General features: G+C 38.7%; 1 pseudogene; it reads left to right on the forward strand.

The window, feature by feature from the left end:
• Positions 1-287: 287 nt before the first annotated feature.
• Positions 288-18373, forward strand: part of LOC131750381 (TBC1 domain family member 17-like) — a 124156-nt pseudogene continuing 106070 nt past the window's right edge.

Consider the following 18373-nt stretch of genomic DNA (forward strand, 5'->3'; position numbering starts at 1 on the left):
GAACAATTTGGAAAAAAAAAACACAAAAAAACCCACGAAAACCAAAACAAGGAACCTCTTTGACCCAGGGCACCATGATCCTAACCCTAATTCTGGTAGTGATTATTTAGAAATAATTATCTTAGAGTCCTGAACTTCATTTGGCACCAAGTTAATATTCTGAACCAGATTTAGCCCAAACGACTATAAGGTATCTGGAAATAAGTCAAACACAGAACTCTAGACTATCTAGAAATAGCAAAAAAAGTCCTGATGGGTCCATCCACCACATTTTATAGGTGATTAACATGAGGCTCAGAGTCAGTGACCTGTCTGAAGTCACAGGGCTAATTATGGCAGCAGCAGAACACAATTCTCCTGGCCTGCAGCCTGAATCTCTTTTCAGGACACACAGAGCTGCTGGTCTTCTGCTGTCCGTTCCAGATGTGCCCAGAGGTGTTCCTGCTTCTTTGTATGATTTTGGAGCCCCAAAGAGGTAAGTAGGTCCATCCAGGGGCACACACATTTTCCAAGACAAGTGGGCTCCTACCCCACATGCTTTCTGAATATCTCATTTGACTGGCGAAGCTGAGCACCGTCAGTCAGGGTAGCTTGAATGTTCCGAATGCCAGTGTTTTGCTCTGAGTCCCATGAGCCTACTTTCTCTCTAGAATCCTCAGCTGTAAATGACACCTTAACAGCATTTCCTTTCTTCATTCCTTTCAGTTTGACAATTCAGATATAAAAACATTTGCCAAAGATAAGTGTAAAGTAAAAGACTCCAAAGAAAAAAAATTACATAGGTTCACCTTGGAAAATATGATTCTCTTCAATTAGGTCCAGTTGGCAGCCTGTGATCAGACGGCTAAGCAGAAAAGATCCTCATTAAGAATGAGATTTCCCAGGCCTGGGCAGTGGAAAGGAGAAGCTTGCTCTTTCCAAGATTGTCCATACAAAGCAGGGTGTGGGCTATAGTTATGTCAGTGTCCGGCTTTACGAATAATTCTCTTAGCCAATTGGTTTTTCCACCAAGAGTTTAAATAAATCAATAATTAAAAGCTCCAGAGTGCATCAAAATGGAACTCTAGTTAATGGTCATTCAATGGATTAAGTTAGATTAAAATGTCTGTTTCCATGGTTCTCTTCTGAGAATCTAAATCACTACCCCATCTCACCTCATTTTTTGAATTCTGACCTCTTGGGGCCAGGATGGCAGATACATTTATGTTCAGGTAGTAAACTGGGTATGAGATATGGGGAGGATCAGGAAACTGGGGTGTCACAAGTCTTGACTTCTGACACCCAGTTTAGTAATGCTCTTCCACTTTGCCACCTGAAGAGTGAGGAATTTATTCCTGGGTATATGGGATGTATTAGAGTACCTCTGCATTGCCTGCCTGCCTGAAATTCCATCCCAGCCCTTCTCTCACTGAAGAACTCCTGCTCAACCCCAATGCCTGACCTCCCAAGACAGCCTAAATGCTCCCACAGCTCTCAAAGGACCTTTCCAGTGCTTAGGGCCATTCCTCCCAGTGGAATGATGATGGGGAAGGGCCAGTGGGGAAGCCAGGGGCTGAGGAAGCAGAAGCATTTAGAGGAACTAGAAGTAAAAGGAAGAGTATGGTGCCTTGAGCCCAGAGACGGAGCCTAGAATGAGAAACCAAATCTGCCTTGGTCCAAGGGGTGGCACAGGATTGAAAAGAGTTGCAGTCAGAGTTCAAGGGCCAGGTTGATGGAGAGCCACAAAAAGCAGAAAAGAACAGCAAGTGGGAACAAACGGGAGTGTGAACCTGGGGGGGCTACACTGGACTTGTAACCAGGCTGAGTGGGTGAAGCCCAGTCTAGGTGGTATCAGCTGCAGGTGTAACAATGTTTGTGGCAGAATGGAACAGGGTGTTGGGATTGGGTTAAGATATTATCATTGGTCAAAAGCACGTGCAAGGACATTTTCCCCATTGCATCATGTTTTTCCTGCCACTTGACAAGAGGGGGTGCTCTTTATCACTTCTGTGTTCCTGGCACCTAAACACACCACACATACCACAGAGCACATGCTCAACAAGTGGGTATTCTTGTACATTGTCCAACTTCCCAATGAAAGAACTCCTTTCTGATAAGATAACCCCGAAAGGTGCTCACTGGCCCCCACTTAACCCTGTCACATGAATTCAGGTAAAGCAACTCTCTTCTCCCAGGCAGGCCTTTCCATCGCTGGGCAGCTCTAGCTGTAGAAAGACCTCTCATATGTTTCACTTCCCTGTAACATGCACACTTGAGGCAGCTCTGCCCTCTGGAACTACTAAAAATAGTTCTCACCCTACTCCTTTCCCTCATGGCAGTGTCAACCGCAAGGTTAGAGGCCCGTGGAATGCCCCCAGAGACATCTTCTGAAGCTGCAAGACCTTGCAACTTCATTCCTCTGAAGAGATGAATTTGGAATAATGTAAGCCTAGAAACCCAAGATGGAGCCTTATCACTCAAACTTTCCTCCTCAGTCCCTACCCTGCCATGTCCCATCTCAGGGCCTTCCTGCCGAGTAAATTCTTCCAATAGCAGCATAAATGTCATTTCTCCCAGGAAGTCTTCTCTGAGCTCCCCTGCCCCCAACTACAGTGGGCCCCCCACCCTATTTTGTCTGACATCACCCTGTGCTTCTCTTTTGTGATATGTCTCACAATAGAATTTAAATATTCCCTCATGAAGTCAGTTATTTAAGTCTGTATCCTCCACTAGAAGGCAAGTTTTGTGTCTGTTACTCATCTTTGTATTCCCAACTAAAACCCCCTTCATTTTATTAGTTACTTAAATTTTTTAAATTGAATTAGAGTTTCTCAAAATTTTTCCGAGGGATCAGCTTCAAGTCCATAGTTCCATAGTTTATGAATTCCTACAAACGATATAGTCCTCGAGGTAATTTATCAAACTCTCAGCTTTTAGCAGAAGGAAAGGTCAGCAGACATGTGGATGGTAGAATTTTCCCATGACACTGCCACATTTGAACACTGTTTTAGTTATCACATCAGCATTTGCAGTTTTCACCTGGCCAGGTAACGTACAGTATGTCCTCACTGCTAACCCCCAAGAAACTTGTGTTCTCTCTCCTTTTACGTTCAGTAATGTTCTCTACTGTGCATTTATGCTTCAATTTTGTGGATGTCCATAAATAGCTGAGGCATGTCCATCATTTCTATTTCATCTGTTTCCTTTGAACATGACATACCTTTGCATGTTGTTCTAAATTCTAGCTCATAAAGTCCTCGTGTTTTCTATGTCATTGGATTTACTTCCTAGTGTTAAGACTCCAGGTTGACTTTATTACTTATAATCTGTATATAATCTGAGATCATATATATATAGTTCTCAAACATCTCCCCTGTTATTTTCTTCAGTAAATTACTGGGCATCTCCCTCATCACTGTTCTTTCTGTGCCATGCCAGCTGTCTTCCTAATATCTAGTTTATAGGTCTTTTTTCCTCTCCCCCTCAAATTTCAGTTTAAAGCTTTCTTAATTAGATTGGTGAGTCTTCTTGCCCTTTTACTTATTCTTTACTCTTTCTAGTGTTTTTGGTGTGTACCCTGCCTCTTGTCACTTTGCTTTCATGAGCCGTATTTGAGAAAACTCAATCTTTGACAGTATCTGTGGAGCTAGATGACACCTGTTCAGATTTTCTGTTCTCTTTCAAAATTATGATCATTACCTTAGAAAGAGGACTGAAAACAGCATTCACGGCCAGGAGTTCTTGAAATTCCTGACCCTGATTTTTATAGATAATGGAGAAAATTTTGGATGGGAAAGTACAAGGGAGGGTTGCTGGTAGAGCCCACCAGCAGAGAGATAATGGGTTTGTTGAGTCTCTCAGGCTCTGCCTCACATCCTAGATGTCTGTGAAGGGAAAATGATTAGTAAAGAAAACAGTCAGCACTTATTGAAAAACCAATAAGTGCCAAGCACAGATTTAAATACTTTCATTCATTAACCCATTTAATTCAAGTCATGGTGGGCAGTGCAATTTTCTATTCACCATTTTAGGTTTTCCATGCAATGTGTCCCATATCCCTTTTGCACCAGTAATGGGAGTTCTAAAAACTGCTAATTAGTATTAGCCCTCTCCATGGCTCTGTAAGACACAGAGTGCTGGTTCTTATGGAGGATTCCAGCTTTCCCTGCCAAGGGGATAAATTCAGCCTTTTCCCAGAACTCCAGGGATGTGGAGTTTAATTTACTTCATCTTTGCTCTCCATGTCATGTTCTTCTAATCATCAACATCTTGAATGCTTTTAACATCCTCCAATATCTTCCCTTTCTGGTGTCCTCTTTGGATTAAATGTCCTGCCTGTCCAGAAATGTTTCTTCAGCCCTTTCAAGAAGCCAAGAGAAAAAAACCATAAAGGTTTCGGAGCAGCTTTCTTACAAGGAACTTACAGTTATTTACTCCAATAACCACATACTGGGAAAAGGAAATATCCAGATATTTTGAGGACAGTTGAACACAATACCCAAGAGATACTGATACTCAGAAACCCAAAATGTCATCCTGGCCCCTGTTAGAGTGGGGTCCTACAGCAGGCAGGTAATAAATGGAGTCTTGGCACCAGATGTACAAAAAGTAAAGCTACTTGGTCCACAGACTTATTGGTCCACAGACTTACCTAATAGACATTTCCATTGTTCCAAAATGTTTAATTAGAAATAACATATCCGTAATGGCAAAACTCTTATGTTGGTCTATAAGTTTAAGAGTGATTCAAGTGGGGAAGACTAAGTGTAAGTCCTGAAACTAACTGCATCCCAACCAAGATATCAAATCCAAAGCAATATTATATGCCAAGGACATGGCAAAGACGAGTGTCACTCAACAAATCAATTCTCTAGATACATGTGTACCTCACTGCCACTTTCCCAGACCACTCCTCAGTTATTATTTAATTGTTAACGATTATCTCCTTTAAGTTTACTATAATTAGACACACAAAGGTATTCTGGAGGCCCTCATGACTTCCTCCTCCCGTTCCCTTCCTCAAGGGTTACCAGGGGGAGGGAGGAAGAAGCAACTATGGGATTCTGAAAGGATAAATGGTAACAGGTAGCATGGGGGCTCCCTGCTTCTATATGACCTCAGTCATTCTCCACTGCCTTTCCCATTGCACAGCAGGGCTGTGTTTAATAACCAATTCATTCAGCAAACATCTGTTACAAGCCTACTTCATGTCATACTAGGTACTGGATACAAGAATGAATGTTATAAACAAGTAAGGGTATTAGCAAATGGACCTAGAGTTTAAAGAATTTAGCTGAAGAATAACACTATAAATATACAACATTTTTAAAAACTTTGAAGGACCTATTATAGAGTCTAAAACACTATAGTGCTTCAATGAGTATTTGTTGAATGAATGAATGAATGGCTATTGTAAATGCTGAGGAATGGCTGTCTTCAGCCTTCTGGAAAATACTGCCTCTTTGATAAGAATAGTGGTGACATCACTCTAGAAGGGGTAATTTGACTCTCACACTAATATGTCTCTGGATGCATATTGCATTTGCAGTTCTGCACCTCTGTTAGGGAAACATCTTTTCTAAGCCCAATAACAGTTTTCCTATTTCAACCTGTACCACCATTGACATAGTTCAGACCCTAATCTGCACAACTACCCACATCTGATTATGACATTTCCTGTTCAACATCCTCCTTAATCTGCCCTTCATCACACCATCACCAGCACACACTAACCCCTTATCAGTTGGGGTAGAGTCCAGGGCTTAAAAAGGCTCATAGCATCTATTGGAGGGAGCTGCTGAATACCCCTCAAGCCTCATTTCTTGTCTCCTTACAATCATCCTACACTGCTGATCAATTAATAGTTCTTAGAGGCAAAAAAAAAAAAAAAGTTCTCATTTCTCTCTGTGTCTTTGCACAGGCTGTTTCCCCCTTTTCCTGGGTAACACCCACTGGTCCTTGATCCCACTCAGGAAGCTTTTCTACAAAAAACCAGACTTACTTCAATGCTTCTTCTCAGCCTGCTGAAGCATTCTGCACACACAGTGTCATGAAATTGTCAGCAATACATATATATATATATATATAATTATATATATAATATATATATAAAAATATATATATATATTTAAATATATATATATATATATATATATATATATATATATATATGGCACCAGTTACACTAGCTGCTTAAGGGCAAGAACTGTATCTTTCTTCACTGTACCTCCAATGTCCATCCTAGTGGCTAGAACACAGTAGAGATGTGTGTGTGGGTGTGTGTGTATGTGTGTGTATCCACCCACACAATATATAGTAGAGAAAGATAATGGAAAAGAACCATAAAAGAAAACAAAAAGCACCTGGATTTGGAATATTTGTCTCCCAGAGGTAGCTGGAAGGCAGGCAGGAAACTGCCAATGTTGACTGTGTTCTCTCTCTCTCTAAAGACTGGAGAGAAGCCAAAGGAATAGAATATTCTAGCACTTAAGGGATTCTGCAGCCTAAGAAGGGGAAAAAAACAGGTATTAGAAAAAGTAAATAAACCTTTGTATATCACAGGGATGCAGAAGTACAAATTAACAGCATGCAAATTGCATTATTATTTTGTTACTGGGTTTTTAGAAGATATTTGGTAATACAACCTTTTGGCATTATTTCCATATTTTGGGGAATAAGGAGCTGTAAGAAACATGAACCATCACCAGAGTCCACCTAAGACATCATTAAGAGATGAGCAAAGTCTGTTCTCAGAGCCACCAGCACCCTTCTGGCTGCATCCTTCCCCTCAGCCAATGAGTTTGTTTCAAGGGACAGATCATGTGTAACCAAACCTTCTGTCCTGGTCAAAGGTGCCTCAGGTGCTGTTCAACTGACAGAGAAAGCCTTCTTTGTGCCACCATCCTCCTGATCCTCTGACCTCTCTGCTCATAAAATAACTTACATGCCTGGGCTCATTCCCATGGACCCTGTCCTCTGAAGGGAAAGGGAACATTTGTTGAGCATTTTCTATGTGCCATGCACATCTGATTTAATCTCCAAATGCCTGCAGGTGCAGAAGGATATGGCCATTTTATGATGATGAAACTCAGGTTCTGAATAATCTGTCTGTGATCACATGGCTAGTAAGCATTAAAGCCAGGATTCGAACCCTACCACTTGATGCTAAGGACTGATCAGGCTCCTTTCATTACAATAAGCTACTTATGCTAAGGTGGCCTTAACATGTCACTTTACCCATTGAAGTTTATACTGGGACTTTTGATTCTTTACCCCAAAAAAGTGCCCACCAAGGCCATGCCAAGTACCATAGCAAGATTGGCAAATGGGAGAATTGGGGCTATAAGTGTCTTGCAGCATGCCCTCTATTACATCAGGCAGGTACCATGGACTCCTCCTAACCTGTCCTAAGAATCACTATTCCGAGTTTCTTAAAATTGCTCAGCATGTGCAGTCAAAAGCAAAATTATATGGGAATTCATAGTGAGGTAAAATAGAATATCTCATATATCCACAAAACTGCCTTTGTACTTAAAATTTCATCAGGAAGGGCAAACTTATAGAAAGATAATAGCACCATTTATTCTCAAAAGCAGGTTTATACCTGTGGCTACATATGAATTAAGGTTAGCTTAAACACTGTAATCTCTTTTCATGCATTTTTAAAATTTTAATTTGTGTTTAAAATATTTAGATGGCTTCTTTGTACCCATGAATAAATAATCCTATATACACTTTTTCTGTCTACTTAGCACAAAATGACTGATCTGTATTTTAATCTTTTCTTACAATATCACTGAAATCACAGCTTTCTTGGGAACTCAGGAGAGGAAATGTGGGCTCTGCCCTTCTGCCTTCTGTTTCTCCCTTGCCCCGACTCCAGACCTGGGAAGAAATAAAAGCATGATCCTTCTGGAAGGGGAGGGGTGCTTGGTATCAGGGTAGCCTCTGGAAGAATGATGTCATGTAAGGCAAAAGCTGCTTCCAGGTCTCTTGTCCAGGATAGTCAGTTGCTGTACAGGGATTATCGTGGAACATCCAAAGAACCTTACGTCACCTCTTTCCTCTAGGATTAGGGTCTAAACTGCTGTAAAAATTCTTCCAAGATGTGTCTGTTGGAATCATGCTGAGGGCTGAGGTAGTTTATTATGACTGAAAGCTCAGAATGAACATGAAAGAAGAGCGAGATATAGAGAGAGGTGTTAATTTGAGGCCTGGCACTGGCAAAAAATTATTTAGAAAAGCAGTCAGAGTTCAGTGTGTGAAAACCAGATTTATTTTTGCACACATGATTAACTGAGTTAACCAACATCAGATACCCTGAAGCCAGCCCTCCTCACCCCTACCACCCAATCTAAAACTCAGAGTTTAAAGAATTAACAGCAATAAAAAAAACTAAATCATGAACTTGTTAAGGGGACTTCCCCTTTCTTCTGAGATTCTCTAAACACCAAGGCAAAATGAATCTATGTGGCAAATTGCACAGCCTAAACTGTACAGAGAGCCTGCCTATATTAGAAGTGTTCATAATCATAGGTCCTGTGATGTTCACAATTTTCACTTTATAGATTAAGATTCCCAAGTTCAGCACCCAAGAAGTTATTTGTAGGGGGTCACACTGACAGTATTGAATGCCCCTCCTAGGAGGGGTGGTGCCTTTGTAAGAAGTTGTAGTTTAATGACAAAATCCTAACATTCAGATAATCAATTCTCCAATCAATACCTTTTATCAAAATAAAACTCTTTATTAAAGCAGTTAGTCTAATGATATTTAAGTGTAGTTTAAGAAAACAATACAAAGTTAGAGTAAGATTCAAAAATAATTTTAACTCTATAATGGATGATTACTTTTCTCACTAATACTTCATTGATGTTAAACAGAAAACAACAAAAATTTATATGGAGATATAAAGCTGTTTTGGTAAGATACTGTGACCATCAGTAAGAGCCTGTGACAAAAAAAAAAGTTACACAAGGTCCTGGGGGAATGTGTTCCACATAAGTAGGAATTATAATTAAAATTGACAATATGCTTGACAACATGATAACATTGGTCTCAGACTAATAATAGCTAGTATTTAAGTAAAATAAATGTTATGGAAGCACACAGGCTTTGATAAAAATATATCTCATCTGTTATTTCTTTATATTTTCACAAAATTCTCATGTTATATATTAGGCAAATATTATCTTTTTCAATTTTAAAATATGAGTTATGAGGGACTGTAAGAAAAATTAGAAATGTATAACATTGTTTAAATGAAAATATCTATACAATATTATACAAACAGGTATTACAAGAGCTGGGACAAGATTTCAGGTTTCTTAATATTCATTCATTCACTGATCCTTCTACCAGACCAGGCCAGCTGCTGTACTTCTAATGCTCACTGCCATCACAGGGCATTGGGGAAATATTAGTGAGATGAGACTGAATAGTGTTAACATGATGTTTATAAGTGTGTGTAGACACTTGCACACTAAAACTGCATTTGACATGCGATAGGGAGAGTATAATTGAAAAATGGATGACAAAATTATGACACAAAAAAGATTCTGACAGGCCATGGCATGGACCATGTTGAAAACACACTCTCTCCTAAAGGGCTCCATCCATCCTTGGATAGCTGAGTTAGCGATCCATAGTCATTCTTTCATGTATATAAAATGTAAAATACATATTAGGTGCTTTCTCTGTGACAGACAGGCATTTGACCTAGATCCTGGAATTACAATGGTCTATCAGTTAGCTGTTACTGTGTAACAAACCACCCCCAATATCACTGACTTAAAACAATATGCATTTATTACTGATCACAAGTCAGCTGGGTGGGTCTACTGATCTAAGCCAGCCTGTGTCTGGTCAGCTGGTGGTATGGTTGGTTAGGCTAGTCTGAGATGGCCTAACTCACATGTCTGGCAGTTGACTGACTGTTGGATCCGGCAACAGGGTGACTAGACCACATAGTTTTTAACTTCCAGGAGGTAGTTACAGGGGACCAAGAGAGCAAGCGAAAGCAGGCAATGCTTCTTAAGTTCTATCCCAGAAGTTGCACACTGTCACTTCCACTGCATTCTATTAGACAGAGCAAGGACAAGTACAGCTTGAAAGAAACAAGAGTTGAGATAACAGAATCCACCATCTTAATGCAAGGAGCTGAAAAGTCACATCACGTAGGGTGTGGGAGAAGGAGGGTATGAGAAACTGGGATCATTTTTTGTAATTAATCTACTACAAATGATGAATTAGACAAGCACTGATCCTACCGTATCAGAATTCAAGAACTTTTTTGCTGTAGCTTCCACTCATGAATTCTGGTTTACAGAACAAATCTAATCACATGACCAGTTCTTCAAATACTTGAATTCATCTCTCATATCTCACGTGAACTTTTTAAAGGCTAATTATGTCAAGTTCCTTCCAACCCTCATGATGCAGTATGTACTATGGGACTCTGCAGTAGTGAGAATGTTTATTTCATAAGGTTTCTGAAAGCAAAGAGGGGGAAATTATGGCAAGAATATGTTGCAACTTGTTTCAGCTTAGAGATACTCTCAAAGTAACATATGGCTTCCTGGCAGCAGAGATCTAGCACATATACACACATATTGTGATTTTTAAATAAAAACTATTAATGTCAAATATGGGCCAAAATTAAATAAATCTTAAAGTGATCGAGTAGAAATTGTTAAAAATTTCATGGGGATAAATCAATATCAAGAGAAAGAGATTTTTACAGGGAAGATGAACATGACATTGATCATGTTATGAAAAATGGCTAAAAGGTAAGAGATTTGGAGTCATTTAAATAGAGGGCTGAATATGTGAATTTGGGCTATACAGGTAATAGTAGATAAAGAAACGGGTTCACAAATTTTTTTTAATTAAAAAGAAACTAAAGCAAGAAAAGCACCAAAGAGGGAAGATTGCATGAGTTATATGAATGTAGAAAAGAAAGGAAATTTTAGCAGTTTAAGAAAGTACAAGTAAACATACATAAAGCATGCACAAGAATATATGTATATAGTACATACAGTAGACATGATACAAATTACTGAATTTGTGCACTATGCAGTAAATATTTATTAAGCAAAAGAAAAAGGTTCACTGTGGGGGAAAAATGAGTCAAGTCAAATTTTTTTGGTAAATATTACATCACATATTAGTAGGACTAGTCAGAGATGACAGCATGTGTTTTTATCAATCAGGGAAAATTAATGACAACACCCTGTTTTTAAGGATTGTAACAGACAGTGATGAAACGTTGTGTTTCCAGCATGACCAGAAAATAAATCATAAGTCTCCAGTAGGAAGCCCTCTAAGAGCCCTGCAAAATGAAACAATAACAACAAAATCTATGTCCAAATCACAAATATAGATGATGCTGAATTTCTTTCTCTGATATCAGTAGCATCATTTGAAGAAAAATCCATCCCTAAAGCCAGATTGACTATCAGATTTAGCATGAAACTATTTGAAGGATTTGAAAGTGTCTGCTCCATAGAAGGGAGTGAAATGCAGCCTTTCATGAGCTGTAGTTTACAATGAACTTTCCCTGAAAGGTTGTTTTTTTTTAACATCTTTATTGGAGTATAATTGTTTTACAATGGTGTGTTAGTTCCTGCTGTACAACAAAATGAATCAGCTATACATACACATATATCCCCATATCTTCTACTTCTTGCATCTCCCTCACACCCTCCCTATCCCACCCCTCTAGTTGGACACAAAACACTGAGCTGATCGCCCTGTGCTATGCAGCTGCTTCCCATTAGCTATCTATTTTACATTTGGTAAGGTATATATGTCCATGCCACTCTCTCACTACATCCCAGCTTACTGCTTCCCCCTCCCTGTGTCCTCAAGTCCATTCTCTACATCTGTGTCTTTATTCCTGTCCTGCCCCTAGGTTCTTCAGAACTTTTTTTTTTTTTTTTTAGATTCCATACATGTGTGTTAGCATACGGTATATGGTTTTCTCTTTCTGACTTAATTCACTCTGTATGACAGTCTCTAGGTCAATCCACCTCACTACAAATAACTCAAATTTGTTTCTTTTTAAGGCTGAGTAATATTGCATTATATATATGTGCCACATCTTTATCCATTCATCTGTCAATGGACACTTAGGTTGCTTCCATGTCCTAGTTATTGTAAACAGAGTTGCAATGAACATTGCGGTACATGACTCTTTTTGAATTATGGTTTTCTAAAGGTATATGCCCAGTAGTGGGATTGCTGGGTCATATTGTAGTTCTATTTTTACTGTTTTAAGGAACCTCCATACTGTCCTCCATATGGGCTGTATCAATTTACATTCCCACCAACATTGCAAGAGGGTTCCCTTTTCTCCACTCCCTTTCCAGCATTTATTGTTTGTAGATTTTTTGATGATGGCCATTCTGACAGGTGTGAGGTGATACCTCATTGCAGTTTTGATTTGCATTTCTCTAATGATTAGTGATATTGAGCATCCTTTCATGTGTTTCTTGGCAATCTGTATATCTTCTTTGAAGAAATGTCTATTTAGGTCTTCTGCCCATTTTTGGATTGGGCTGTTTGTTTTTTTGATATTGAGCTGCATGAGCTACTTGTATATTTTGGAGGTTAATCCTTTGTCAGCTGCTTCATTTGCAAATATTTTCTCCCATTCTGAGGGTTGTCTTTCCATCTTGTTTATGGTTTCCTTTGCTGTGCAAAAGCTTTTAAGTTTCATTAGGTCCCACTTGTTTATTTTTGTTTTTATTTCCATTTCTCTAGGAGGTGAGTCAAAAAGGATCTTGCTGTGATTTATGTCACAGTGTTCTGCCTATGTTTTCCTCTAAGAGTTTTACAGTGTCTGTTCTTATATTTAGGTCTTTTATCCATTTTGAGTTTATTTTTGTGTATGGTGTTAGGGAATGTTCTAATCTCATTTGTTTACATGTAGCTGTCCAGCTTTCCCAGCATCACTTATTGAAGAGGCTGTCTTTTCTCCATTGTATATTCTTGCCTCCTTTATCAAGGATAAGGTGGCCATATGTGTGTGGGTTTATCTCTGGGCTTTGTATCCTGTTCCATTGATCTATATTTCTGTTTTTGTGCCAGTACCATACTGTCTTGATTACTGTAGCTTTGTAGTATAGTCTGAAGTCAGGGAGTATGATTCCTCCAGCTCCATTTATCTTTCTCAAGAATGCTTTGGCTCTTCGGGGTCTTTTGTGTTTCCATACAAATTGTGAAATCTTTTGTTCTAATTCTGTGAAAAATGCCATTGTTAGTTTGATAGGGATTGCATTGAATCTGTAGATTGCTTTGGGTAGTATAGTCATTTTCACAATGTTGATTCTTCCAACCCAAGAACATGGTATATCTCTCCATTTTCTATCATCTTTAATTTCTTTCATCAGTGTCTTACAGTTTTCTGCATAGGTCTTTTTTCTCCTTAGGTAGGTTTATTCCTAGGTATTTTATTCTTTTGTTGCAGTGGTAAATGAGAGTGTTTCCTTAATTTCTGTTTCAGATTTTTCATTGTTAGTGTATAGGAATGCAAGAGATTTCTGTGTATTAATTTTGTAGGCTGCTACTTTAACAACTTCATTGATTAGCTCTAGTAGTTTTCTGGTAGCATCTTTAGGATTCTCTATGTATAGTATCATGTCATCTGCAAACACTGACAGCTTTACTTCTTCTTTTCCAATGTGGATTCCTTTTATTTCTTTTTCTTCTCTGATTGCTGTGGCAAAAACTTCCAAAACTATGTTGAATAATAGTGGTGAGAGTGGGCAACCTTGTCTTGTTCCTTATCTTAGTGGAAATGGTTTAGTTTTTCACCATTGAGAACCATGTTGGTAGTGGCTTTGTCATATCTGGCCTTTATTATGTTGAGGTAAGTTCCCTCTATGACTACTTTCTGCAGGGTTTTTTATCATAAAAGGGTGTTAAATTTTGTTGAAAGTGTTTTCTGCATTTATTGAGATCATCATATGTTTTTTCTCCTTCAATTTGTTAATATGGTTTATCACGTTGATTGATTTGCATATATAGAAGGATCTTTGCATTTCTGGGATAAACCCCACTTGATCATGGTGTATGATCCTTTTAATGTGCTGTTGGATTCTGTTTGCTAGTATTTTGTTGAGGATTTTTGCATCTATGTTCATCAGTGATATTGGCCTGTAGATTTCTTTCTTTGTGACATCTTTGTCTGGTTTTGGTTTCAGGGTGATTGTGGCCTTGTAGAATAAGTGTGGGAGTGTTCCTCCCTCTGCTATAGTTTGGAAGAGTTTGAGAACGATAGTTGTTAGCTCTTCTCTAAATGTTTGATAAAATTAGCCTGTGAAGCCATCTAGTCCTGGGCTTTTGTTTGGAAGATTTCTTCTTTTTAACATCTTTATTGGAGTATAATTCCTCTAGAATGGTGTGTTAGTTTCTGCTTTATAACAAAGTGAATCAGCCGTACACATACATATATCCCCATATCTCCACCCTCTTGCATCTCCCTCCAACTTCCCTAGCCCACCCCTCTAGGTGGTCACAAAGCACCAAGCTGATCTCCGTGTGCTATGCGGCTGCTTGTTGGAAGCTTTTTAATCACAGTTTTATTTCAGTGGTTATGATTGGTCTATTTATATTTTCTATTTCTTCCTGGTTCAGTCTCGGAAGGTTGCGCTTTTCTAAGAATTTGCCCATTTCTTCCAGGTTGTTCATTTTATTGGCATATAGTTGCTTGCAGTAACCTCTCATGATCCTTTGTAGTTCTGCAGTGTCAGTTGTTACTTCTTTTTCATTTCGAATTTTACTGAATTGAGTCTGTTTATCAATTTTATCTTCTCAAAGAACCAGATTTTAGATTTATTGATCTTTGTTATTGTTTTCTTCACTTCTTTTTCATTTATATCTGATCTGATCATTATATTTCTTTCCTTCTGCTAACTTTGGGATTTTTGGTCTTCTTTCTCTAATTACTTTAGGTGTAAATTTAGGTTGTTTATTTGAGATGTTTCTTGTTTCTTGAGGTAGGATTGTATTGCTATAAACTTCCCTCTTAGAACTAACTGCTTTTGCTGCATTCCATAGGTTTTGGGTCATCGTGTTTTCATTGTCATTTTTTTCTAGGTATTTTTAAATTTCCTCTTTGATTTCTTCAGTGATCTCTTGGTTATTTAGTAGTGTATTGTTTATCTTCCATGTGTTTGTATTTTTTACAGATTTTTTTCCTGTAATTGATATCTAGTCTCATAGCTTAGGGTTGGAAAAGATACTTGATATGATTTCAATTTTCTTAAATTTACCAAGGCTTGATTTGTGACCCAAGATATGATCTATCGTGGAGAATGTTCCACGAGCACTTGAGAAGAAAGTGTATTCTGTTGTTTTTGGATGGAATGTCCTATAAATATCAATTAAGTCCATTTTGTCTAATGTGTCATTTAAAGCTTGTGTTTTCTTATTTATTTTCATTTTGGATGATCTCTCCATTGGTGAAAGTGGGGTGCTAAAGTCCCCTACTATGATTGTGTTACTTTTGATTTCCCCTTTTTTGGCCGTTAGTATTTGCCTTATGTACTGAGGCAATCCTACATCGGGTGCATAAATATTTACAATTATTATATCTTCTTCTTGGATTGATCCCTTGATCATTATGTAGTGTTCTTCTTTGTCTCTTGTAGTAGTCTTTATTTTAAAGTATATTTTATCTCATATGAGATTGCAACTCCAGCTTTCTTTTCATTTCCATTTGCATGGAATATCTTATTTCATTCCCTCACTTTCAGTCTGTATGTGTCCCTAAGTCTGAGGTGGGTCTCTTGTAGATAGCATATATACAGGTCTTGTTTTTGTATCCATTCATCCAGTCTATGTCTTTTGGTTGGAGCATTTAATCCATTTACATTTAAGGTAATTATCAATATGTATGTTCCTATTACCATTTTCTAATTGTTTTGGGTTTGTGTTTGTAGGTCTTTTCCTTCCCTTGTGTTTCCTGTCTAGAGAAGTTCCTTCAGCATTTGTGGTAAATCTGGTTTGGTGGTGCTGAATTCTCTTAGCTTTTGCTTGTCTGTAAAGCTTTTCATTTCTCTGTTGAATCTATATGAGATCCTTGCTGGGTAGAGTAATCTTGGTTGTAGGTTCTTCCCTTTCACCACTTTAAATATGTCCTACCACTCCCTTCTGGCTTGCAGAGTTTGTGCTGAGAAATCAGCTGTTAACCTTATGGGGATTCCCTTGTATGTTATTTGTTGCTTTTCTCTTGCTGCTTTTAATAATTTTTCTTTGTATTTAACTTTTGATAGTTTGATTAATATGTGTCTTGGTGTGTTTCTCCTTGGATTTATCCTCTATGGGACTTTCTGTGCTTCCTAGACTTGTCTATTTCCTTTCACATATTAGAGAAGTTTTCAACTATAATCTCTTAAAATATTTTCTCAGACCGTCTTTTTCTCTTCTTCTTCTGGGACCCCCTATAATTCAAATGGTGGTGCATTTAATGTTTACCCAGAGGTCTCTGAGACTATCCTCAATTCTTTTCATTCTTTTTTCTTTATTCTGCTCTGTGGTAGTTATTTCCACTATTTTATCTTCCAGGTCACTTATCCGTTTTTCTGTCTTAGGTATTATGCTATTGATTCCTTCTAGAGAATTTTAAATTTCATTTATTGTGCTGTTCATCATTGTTTGTTTGCTCTTTAGTTCTTTTAGGTCCTTGTTAAATGTTTCTTGTATTTTCTCCATTCTATTTCCAAGATTTTGATCATCTTTATTATCATTACTCTGAATTCTTTTTCAGGTAGACTGCCTATTTCCTCCTCATTGGTTTGGTGTGGTATGTTTTTACTTTGCTCCCTCATATGCTGTGTATTTCTCTGTCTTCTTATTTTGCTTATCTTACTGCATTTGGGGTCTTCTTTTCACAGGCTGTAGGTTTGTAGTCATTTTTTGTTTGTTTGTTTGTTTTGTTTGTTTTGTGGGGTTTTTTTTGCAGTATGCGGGCCTCTCTCTATTGTGGCCTCTCTCATTGCGGAAAGCAGGCTCTGGATGCGCGGGCTCAGCAGCCATGGCTCACAGGCCCAGCTGCTCCATGGCATGTGGGATCTTCCGGGACCGGGACACGAACCCGTGTCCCCTGCATTGGCAGGCAGATTCTCAACCACTGCACCACCAGGGAAGCCCTGTAGTCGTTTTTGGTGTCTGCCCCCAGTGGGTAAGGTTGGTTCAGTGGCTTGTGTAGGCCTCCTGGTGGAGGTGACTGGTGCCTGTGTTCTGGTGGATGAGGCTGGATCTTGTCTTTCTGTTGAGCAGGACAGCGTCCGGTGGTGTGTTTTGGGGTGTCTGTGAACTTATTATGATTTTAGGTAGCCTCTCTGCTAATGGGTGGGGTTGTGTTCCTGTCTTGCTAGTTGTTTGGCATGGGGTGTCCAGAACTGTAGCTTGCTGGTTGTTGAGTGGAGCTGAGTCTTAGCATTGAGATGGAGATCTCTGGGAGAACTTTCACCATTTGATATTATATGGGGCCAGGAGGTCTCTGGTGGACCAGTGTCCTGAACTCGGCTCTACCACCTAAGGTACTCAGGCCTGACACCCAGCCAGACACCGAGAACCTGTCAGCCACACGGCTCAGAAGAAAAGGGAGAAAAAAAAAAGAAAGAAAAGTAATAAATAAAATAAAATAATTAAAATTTAAAAATATATATTAAAAATAAAAAATTAAAAAGTAATAAAAAGAAAGAAAGAAGAGAGCACCCATACCAATAAACAAATATACCAATGATAACAAGGGTTAAAAACTATACTAAAAAACAAAAAAAATGGACAGACAGAGCCCTTGGACAAATGGAAAGCCAAAGCTGTACAGACAAAATCACACAAAGAAGCATACACATATACACTCACAAAAAGAGAAAAAGGAAAAAAAATATATATGAGCAAGAGAGCAACCAAATCGATAAACAAATCTACCAATGATAATAAACTCTAAATACTAAACTACAAAAAACATTAAACCAGAAACAAATTAGATGCAGAAAGCAAACCCCAAGTCTACAGTTGCTTCCAAATTCCACTGCCTCAATTTTGGGATGATTCATTGTCTTTTCAGGTATTCCAGAGATGCAGGGTACATCAAGTTGATTGTGGAGATTTAATCCACTGCTCCTGAGGCTGCTGAGAGAAATTTCCCTTTCTCTTCTTTGTTTGCACAGCTCCTGGGGTTCAGCTTTGGATTTGGCCCACTGCTGTGTGTAGGTCTCCTGAGGGCCTCTGTTCCCCACCTAGACAGGAGGGGGTTAGAATAACAGCTGATTAAGGGGCTCCTGCTCACTCAGGTTGTGGGGAGGGAGGGGTACGGAATGTGGGGTGAGGCTGAAGCGGCAGAGGCCAGCATGAGGTTGCAACAGCCTGAGGCATGCCGTATGT

The sequence above is a fragment of the Kogia breviceps genome, chromosome 2, assembly GCF_026419965.1.
Source record: "Kogia breviceps isolate mKogBre1 chromosome 2, mKogBre1 haplotype 1, whole genome shotgun sequence".
Classification (NCBI taxonomy): domain Eukaryota; kingdom Metazoa; phylum Chordata; class Mammalia; order Artiodactyla; family Physeteridae; genus Kogia; species Kogia breviceps.